Source organism: Ostrea edulis, chromosome 6, assembly GCF_947568905.1.
Source record: "Ostrea edulis chromosome 6, xbOstEdul1.1, whole genome shotgun sequence".
Lineage (NCBI taxonomy): Eukaryota > Metazoa > Mollusca > Bivalvia > Ostreida > Ostreidae > Ostrea > Ostrea edulis.
The window spans coordinates 31,964,587-31,974,112 of record NC_079169.1 but is presented as its reverse complement, the minus strand read 5'-3'; positions in this window follow the sequence as shown (position 1 = coordinate 31,974,112).

Genomic DNA, 9,526 nt, shown 5'->3' with positions numbered 1-9,526 from the left:
AAAATTCATTTTCTTACTAATATGGACCATAGGGTTGTAAAACAAAGGTGAATCTGCAGTAACATTAGACTCAGTACAAGTGTTTGTGATTCGATCCAAGCCTTGAACACATCTATCCAAAATTTGCTTTTTAATGACTTTAAAAGTAGATTAGTGTTTTCAATCCCACAGGATGTGAATTTATTTAGGTTAAAATTTGATATGAAATTACTTAATACCCTATTTGCAGAGATAAGATGTCTTACCCAAAACAATTTCATTGAAGCTATAAATGATTTTCGATTTATCATTTTTAGACCACCATCCTCATATTTCTTGACAAGTATATCCTTCTTTACCCTGTGGGTTGAACAACCCCACACAAAGGAGAAAAAAACAACTTTTCTAATTCTTTACAGGCAATAAATGGGGTTAGGGATGGACATCAGGATTTGATTCAACAATGTTAACACTAATGTTTTAATAACTGTTATCTTGCTTATGGGAGCTAAATATCTCTTCTCCCATTGATTTAGCGTAGATTTGGTTTTTACTAATTTTGGGTCATAATTTAATTTAGGCATATTTTGCAAATCGACATCAAAAGGTATTCCCAGTAAAGTGAATTTAATTTACTGTTGGGAATAAGAACATCGTTACTGTATCTTTTTGAGCCAATCCATACTTTTGAGTTTTTGTGTAATTCATACATACATAGTCCAGACATTTCTGAGAAAGCATGTACAGTTTTAAGAGTTTCTGAAAGACTTTCTTAGTACCATCAAGAGTAATTGACGAGTCATCAGCAAGCTGGAAAATTTTCCCCCCACATTACCAACAGTTATGCCTTTAATTTTGCTTTATTTGTTCTTATTTTTATTGCCAAAATCTCTGCACATAAAAAAAATAAATAAACGGAGATAAAGGATCCCCTTGTCTACAACCTCTTTGAATATCAAAAACAGTGCCACATTTAACTCTGGACACGACAAAAGTCCGGAGTTTCGCCAATCCTTTTATTAAAGGATACAAATAAACCCTTTACAAAAAAAAGATGGGATTTTATGTTCACAAGACTTCAGAAAGGTTGCCACCTTGGTTAATTGATTTTATATTTGTGTAGAAGAGGTTAACCCGTGTTCTAATGGAAGGACCAAAGTTGAGGAAGTTTTAATTTTTTTGGTATAAAATTCCATGATGAAGTATCAAAGGCTTTTTCAAAATCAATATGTAATAAAAGACCAGGGATATCTTCTTCTTCCGTATAATGCATTATATCATATCTCAATCTAGTGTTTTCGCCTATATACCTGTTGGATATGAATCCTGTTTGATCTGGGTCTATTGTTTTGTCTAAATATTTTTTAAATATAGCCGCAATGAAAGGTGAAGATAACGAACAGTGATCAATATCATAAACTCCTATAAGCAATACAAAATAGATAGTTTGGCAAACACGGACCCCAGGACACACCAGAGGTGGGATCAGGTGCAATAGTTCTCGATGCAATTTTATAGACTGTGATTAGCATATTTTACGTCCCACTCGAGAATATTTCACTCATATGCAGACGTCACGACCACTGTCGGTGAAGGGCTGCAAAATTTAGGCCTATGCTCGGCGCTTATGGTCATTGAGCAGGGAGGGATCTTATCGTGCCACACGACCTCGGTCTCATCCGAAGGACCGCCCCATTTAGTCGCCTCTTACGACAAGCAAGGGGGTACTGAGGACCTACATGTATTCTAACCCAGATTCCCATTGGTCGCCAGTTCTTTTTAGATAGTGTTATGGTTTATCTCCCTTTGGTAACAGTGTAATTACCCCATGTCTTTGTGTGATGAACAATATTATTTCTATATCCATAATTAACAGATCTAACAACATACACACCGTTCTATTTCCAAAACACGTTTAAAAACTCTGTAGAAAAAACATCAGTTCCTGGTGATTTATTTAATTTCACGTTGAAGAGTGTCTTTGATGCCTCAGGTAAAGTAATTTCCCCCTCCAGGCTTTTAGACCCCTCTTCTGAAAGTTTAGGAATATTGTCATATGCTATATCAATATTTTTAACTAAATCTGCATTATCTAGATTGTTTTTATATAAATTTTCATTAAAAAGATTTTGTTTCAATCAAAATTTTTGACTGACCATGTATCATATTACCATTTCCAACTTTGGAATGATCTTACAGTGTACTTGTAAAATTTCTTGATTCGAGTTGACAAAAATAGCTTGATGGTTTTCCCCTTCCTCTACCCACTTAGCTCTACTTCTTATATAATTTCCTTGTAATTTATGCTTTCTAATTTTTTCAAGCTCTTGTTGTTTTGTTTTTTCATTTATATCTTATTGAAAATAGATACTAACGGCAAAATAACAACTCAACTTAATGACAAGCGGGATGATTTCAGCTTCTCCATCGTCAACTTCCCATATCTATGTAGTAATATCCCATTATCACCTTCCTATGGTGTGTATATATCTCAACTAATTCGATAAGCAATAGCTTGTTCTGCGTATGATAAGGTTTTCTTTAAAACCGAGGCAGGCTGCTGACAAACAAATTGATGCTACAGAGGTTTCAAGTCAGCATTTTGCAAATTATACATGTATGTGTCGTTACAACGATATACATGTAGTTTGTCGATACAACGTATCACTGTGACGTGTTTCATACCAATTGTTTGGCCGTTCGTGACACATTTTGACTACGGATAACTCCGTTTACGTGATCAAGATAAAGGGCTCTCGGCAGGTTTCGTCGTTCAATATGGGATTCCTACTCCTCATAGGCACCTGATCCCACCTCTGATATATCTAGGGCTCCACCACATAGATACTTAATTTAACTGTAGTCCAGCTGAACGTGTCATTACTGGTGATGTTGATATAGTTGAAAATGCGGACCTGAAATCATTTATTTTAAAAGTTCCTAATCTAAGACAACCCCAGTCTTTCAGTTGGCGATATATTTTCATCTCTATTATGAATTCTTCCAAAGATTATGTCAGACGATGGGCTAAATATGAAAAAGAGGAACTTGATACCTTGCTAGAATGGATTAAATATATCTAACATTATAGTATATACTATTTCTAAAAACTCATAAAAAGGCAACATGAGCGCTAATTTTATCTCGATCAAAACTTTGGATTTTAAATACAAAAACAATGAGTGTTATAGCGAATCATTTACTTATGATGAGTTGCTAAAATTTCTACAAAAGCCTCACGATACAGCAGTAGGCCCAGATCAGACCCATTATCAATATTTTTGCAAATCTTGAACATAATCTCGGAAAATGGTAATTTCCCATCTTTCTGGTCACAGGCTTTAATTATTCCTAATTCAAAACATGGAAAGGATCACTCGGATCCTAATAATTATCTACCAATAGCCTTAACAAGATATGTACGGTACGTAAAACTACGGAACGGATGATCAATGAACGCTTGGTATGGTTTCTCGAAACTAATAACATTCTAATTGATATACAATGTGGTTTCAGGAAAAATCGAAGCACAATCAACCATTTAGTAAGACTTGAAACCTTATATATGTCATCTCTATATTTTTTTATTTAGAAAAAGCATATGATACCACATGAAAATAAGGTATCTTAAAGGACACATATCGTGTTTTCAAAGTATACAAAATTATATGCATTTTGTCTTCCTTATGCTTATAGAAATTAATTGTAATAGTTTGTTCGCTGAAGTATTGCGATAATTAGCCACAATACGGACTTAAATCTAAGCCCCGATTTCAAAAAGCCTAGTTAATTAGATAGGTAGTCACGTGGTACAGTGACGTCATATGCGACCTTCGTCGATCAACTTGTTGTAAAAGTAGTGTTAGATATTTTTAAAAACTCGGGTTTTAGGGGCCTAATAAATTTACCATGGATAACATTTATTTCGATGTTAACAAATTTCCCGAGTCTTATATCTTTTAGCCACCAGTGCATACAAATAGCGGCCCAAATGTAGCGAGGAAAGCGAGTATGAAATCTGCGAGTAAATAATGTTTACATGGGATCACTGTCTAAACACAATTTGGTAATGTCATTTCTGTAAAGAACTGTAATTAGCGTTGTTGCTTTTTGAAAATAAACAGTGCAATTATTATTAAATTTATTTTGGAGAAGTTAGATCTAAATTATGATACGATTATGTATCATTGACAACTAGGCCTACTGTCACGGGTGCATTTCGAGAGAAAAAATAACAATAAAAATTATCAAACTTATGGTGAAAATCCCAATACTTTTAGATTATTTTATTCAAGCAATTTTATTAATCATTATTTTTTTGTTATCTACACGTTGTTACTTAGGAAGTGGGAGCACGGCGTGCTGTACGTTGTTGTTAACACGTGCGTGTTCCTTAAAAAAAAAAATGAAAGCATTATAATTCAATTCAAAGTTGGGAAATATCATATTTTATTATTTATAATTGAAAGTTCAATTATCTTTTATCTTCAAATTTCTTTTTTAAAACTACCAGTTGGTAGACACTGCTAGCGAAGTTCTGCCTATATGGTGTTACAAGGTGAAGGTCAGTTGGTGCGAGTGTGTATTGAATTTGAGAGCAGAACGGAAAGCATAAGCCGTAGGCCTATATGTAACAGTGGGTAGCTTCGATAGAACCATTTTCTCGCAGTTTATCTACGTCTTTGTCCAAGTGCTTGTTTAAAAAAGTACAGGGACAAATTCTACTGGTTTTTTTATGGCAAAGTCGTTGTGCCGACAAAAAATATTCACGTCTTGTCCCTCATACCTTCCTTCAAAAATTGAAAAAATCACAGTCCAAAGCCTCTCTACTGACAGCAAGTACACCCTTAAAAGGCACAAAACACCCTAATGCAGTGTTATTTACAAGCCGTTAATGTGATAATTGTGTGTTTGTCAATTAAATCTAATCTGTTAATGAAATGGCCAACAACTGTTTTCAAATCTTCTCGCTCGAGGTCGCATATGACGTCACAGATAATGGCGCGTAAAATATCGAAGAAAATATGCATATCGCAAGATTTGAATTTCATCGCTTTCAAACTCGAAAACTACGCAAACTGTTTCCTTTAAAACACATGTAATGTAGTTTTAGGCATGAAATGAATTAATTTTGCAGAAAAAATTAAAAAGTTTAAAAACATGCGATGTGTCCTTTAAAGGATCTCCATAATATAGGCCTTAAAGGGCACTTACCAAACTTCATCAAGAATTTTTTAATTGATAGACATTTCAATGTTCGCCTAGGATCTACATTTTCAGATAATTCCGAACAAGAAATGGGGGTGCCACAAGGAAGTATTTTGTCGGTTACATTATTTGGTATAAAAATAAACAGTCTAGCTGATATTCTTAAAAACGACTTTCATGGAAGGTTATATGTCGATGACTTCTCTCTTATAAATCAGAAAGCATGAATTCCATTGATTGAAAACTACAGTTATGTCTGAACAAAATCGAAAATTAGGCTGATGTAAATAATTTAAATTTTCCAAAACTAAAACTGTATGCATGCATTTCTGTTCTAAACGGAAATCCACTATGGTCCTCATTGCAATTACATGGTACTACAATTAAAATTGTAAAAGAGTTTAAGTGTCATTTTTGATAATGAACTTTCTTTTATTCCTCATATAGCAATGCTCAATGAGAAATGTAAAAAAAGCTCTTGATATAATGAAAGTTGTTGCAAACATAAAATGGGGAGCAGATAAAAATACACTTCAACATCTATCTGTATCACTCTCTAATCCGGTCTTAAGTAGACTAAACTACGGCTGTATAGTATATGGTGCTGCAAGAACATCATATATCCAAGCCTTCGATGCAATCCACCATCAAGGACTTCGACTGTGCACAGAAGCTTTCCTAACCTCTCCTGTAGATAGTTTGTATGATAGGCAAATGAACCACGTCTCGATCTACGTAGAATAATACTTGGCTTTCAATATATTGTTAGATTAAAAGCTAACATTGACAATCCTCCATTTAACTGCGTTTTTCATCCGCAGTTTGAACATTTATATGACAAAAACAAGACGGGCATAAAATCAATCGGTCTACGAGTTTACAAAAAACATGCATGATTCTAACTTACCTTTGGACATCGTAAAACCCTCATCACGTTCCGAAAAACATGTACCATCATGGAAATTACTACAACCCACAGTACACACGTCACTTTCTGAATATAAAAAAATCTGAAACAAATTCCTTTATTTTCAAGCATACATTATCTGAAATAAAACAATCCAAACATTCTGCAATTGATATTTATACAGATGGATCAAAAGACCAAAATAAAGTGGCTGCTGCTGCAGTAATCACAAACTACGTTTTATATGCAAGGTGAAGATAACGAACACTGATCAATCTCATAACTCCTACAAGCAATACAAAATAGATAGTTGGGCAAACATGGACCCCTGGACACACCAGAGGTGGGATCAGGTGCTTAGGAGGAGTAAGCATCCCCTGTTGACCGGTCACACCCGCAGTGAGCCCCATATCCTGATCAGGTAAACGGAGTTATCCGCAGTCAAAATCATTGTGCCAAGAACGGCTTAACAATCGGTATGAAACACGTCAGACAGCATTTGACCCAATGCGAGGTTGTATTGACGAATTAGATAGTTATAACGACCATAGAATTTGCGAAATGCTGACTTCAATCGAGACTGTTGAAATCCCTGTACCATCAACTTGTTTGTCAGTAGCTTACCTCGATTTAAAAACTGACTATACCCAGAACAAGCTCTTGCATATCGAATCAGTTGAGATATATAAACACCATATGCAGGTGATAATGGAATATTGCTACATAAATGTGGGAAGTTGACGATGGAGAAGCTGAAATCATCCCGTTAGTTTGCCGTTAATGTCTACTTTCAATAAAATATCTAAGTATGAAGCAGAAGTGGACGACTCTGTGGTGTCCTTTATTTCGAGCTCACAGGGATATATCAAATCGACATATGAATGAAAGCTATCATTGTTAATAGACAAAACGTCATCGATATATCTAAAAGTCGAATTGAAGGTCACAGCGAGAGATTTTTTCTTCTCACGTAGAAGTTTTTGAATAAATTCTGCTTCATATGAATATAAAAACAGGTCAGCTAACAAAGGAGCACAATTCGTGCCCATGGGAATTCCAACACACTGTTGGAAGACCTGATCACCAAAGACCACGAAGATGTTGTCAATGAGGAACTCTAGCATATTTTTTATTTCAACTTCAGAGTACGTGTGCGTGGAATCACAGTGGTGTTTAACAAAGTAAGTTTTTGAATGACTGATCACTAGATATGAATATTTCCGTTTTCCGTTTTTGTTGAAGAAGCAACTGTCTATGATGTCAAAAAGTCTAGTCTTTAATTTATCGTGAGGAATGGTCGTGTATAGTGTTGAAAAGTCATAGGTTTTAATGCTATTGATTTGGGATAAATTCTGTGATTTCAAGTTTACTAAAAGTTCTTTAAAATTTTTTAGAATCCACATTTGATTAACACCACTTCTGGCATATGTAGTCGCACAGTAAGTTTGAAGTTTCTCCTTCACAGCTGTTAACATTTTCGTGAGGAGCAAAGATAGGGGCTTGGTAGAGCACTTACTGGATCCAGCAATGTATCTTTGTTTGTAAGGGTTTTTATGTAGTTTAGGAATCCAGTATAGGTACGGTAACTCATATTCATTCGACCCATTGACTGGAATATTAAATGTGTCTAAAACTGAAGCATGGTTTTGAAGAATTTCGTCTTTTGAAAGGGCAGTTGGAGTATAAGTATGATTACCAAAAGTGGAATTAATGCCAAGTTCGTTTAAAATACAGTTGTAATAATGAGCCTTACAAACAAAGACAATGTTGTTACTAGCTTTGTCAGCTGGAACCAAAACATATTCCTCATGTAACCTATCTAATTCTTTTATCACTTCTGGTTTACTAAACACAGAAGGATAGATGGTACGTACTTTTGTTTTCATGTGTCTAATGCGGGATTTTAATATCCCTCTTATGCTTTTAACCCATTCTGACAATGTATCAAGTTCTTCTTTTTCATATTTAGCCCATCGTCTGGCATAATCTTCGACAGAACTCATAATAGAGATGAAGTTCTGTCGCCAATTAAAAGACCGAGGTTCTCTGTATTTAGGACCTTTAAGAATAAGTGATTTGAGGTCCTCATTTTCAACTATATTAACATCACCAGTAAACATGTCCAGCTGGACTGTAGTTGAAAGAAGATGAAGAACAAGAACATGTTGGTGGATTACGTATAAGATGGTCTATATCTAAGCACTGCAAAGTTTGTTTAAATTAAAAAGTTTGGATGCAAAAGTAGAAGTATAGCTGTAGGAAATACAGGGTGTAGACTTGAACTTGAAATAAGTTGGAATACACGACTGAACCCTTTTATGACGAAGAATGTAGATTATGTTGACGGCATATATTCCTTTGTTTGTAAATTTGAGCTTAAGGAACTGACGGCATGATTTGGAAGGAATATCATTCATGGTCCGTGCTGGTTTATATAGCCTGTGGTAGGCAACATCCATAATCATAGAGTTAAGTCTATATTCAGGTGTTGAAAAATCCAAGTATAAACTAGCCATAGCTTCTTCAAATAACGTATGTAAAATCCTCAATGGAATAGAATAAAGTTTTGTACGAATATGATGTGGACCCAATTGTCAGTTGACGTGAGGCAAAAGTGAATCAAACGTGACATCATTTATACTTGGGTCTTTTATATGAACGATGTCCGTGACTGCGTTTTCGTCTTTGGGTATTGGGAAAGAGTCCCATCACATTAACGTTATTTCCTTGTGGACTAGTCAAATTTCCCACATCATATACATTATCATTGCATCCATATGGAAATGCAGTGCCTAGGGTCCTGATCCAGTGATCTTCTCGTTGTCTACGAAAAGGGGTGCTTAATGTAGGATTGTTTGTGTGATGGTAAATTTTTTCTAAAATCCTTACCCTCATGGACAAGATGGAGTGGTCCGGTGCATTAAAATGCTTGTAAAGAGGTTGGTTACCACCATTATTAATTTGAAATCTGTGCCCCGATATTCTTTTATTAAGTGAACCCTTGGTTTCTCCCACATAAATTAAGCCACACAGGTTACACTCAATGGCGTAGACAACGTAAGAAGATTTACAAGTCAGATTATCAAACGTTTTGGTACAGAAACTACGTCCAGTTAAATTACTACTAAATGAATTTTTAGTGATCAGTATATCACAAGTTTTGCAATTTTTTGCAGAACATTTTGAGGTTGAACACATGAGGTCTGAAAAGGAATTATCAAATATATCTCTTAAAGGAACATAACAGTCTTTAATTTGGGTATAAGAATTTTGGTTTCTGTACCAAAGCTGACAATCTGACGATTGTACATACGACAAATCTTTATTATCTCGAAGGATAATCCGAGGGACACCAACCGATCTGTAGGAGCCTGTGTCCCTTATAGACTCCACGACTTCCAAATGAAGAAACAATGTATACCGACGGAGCAA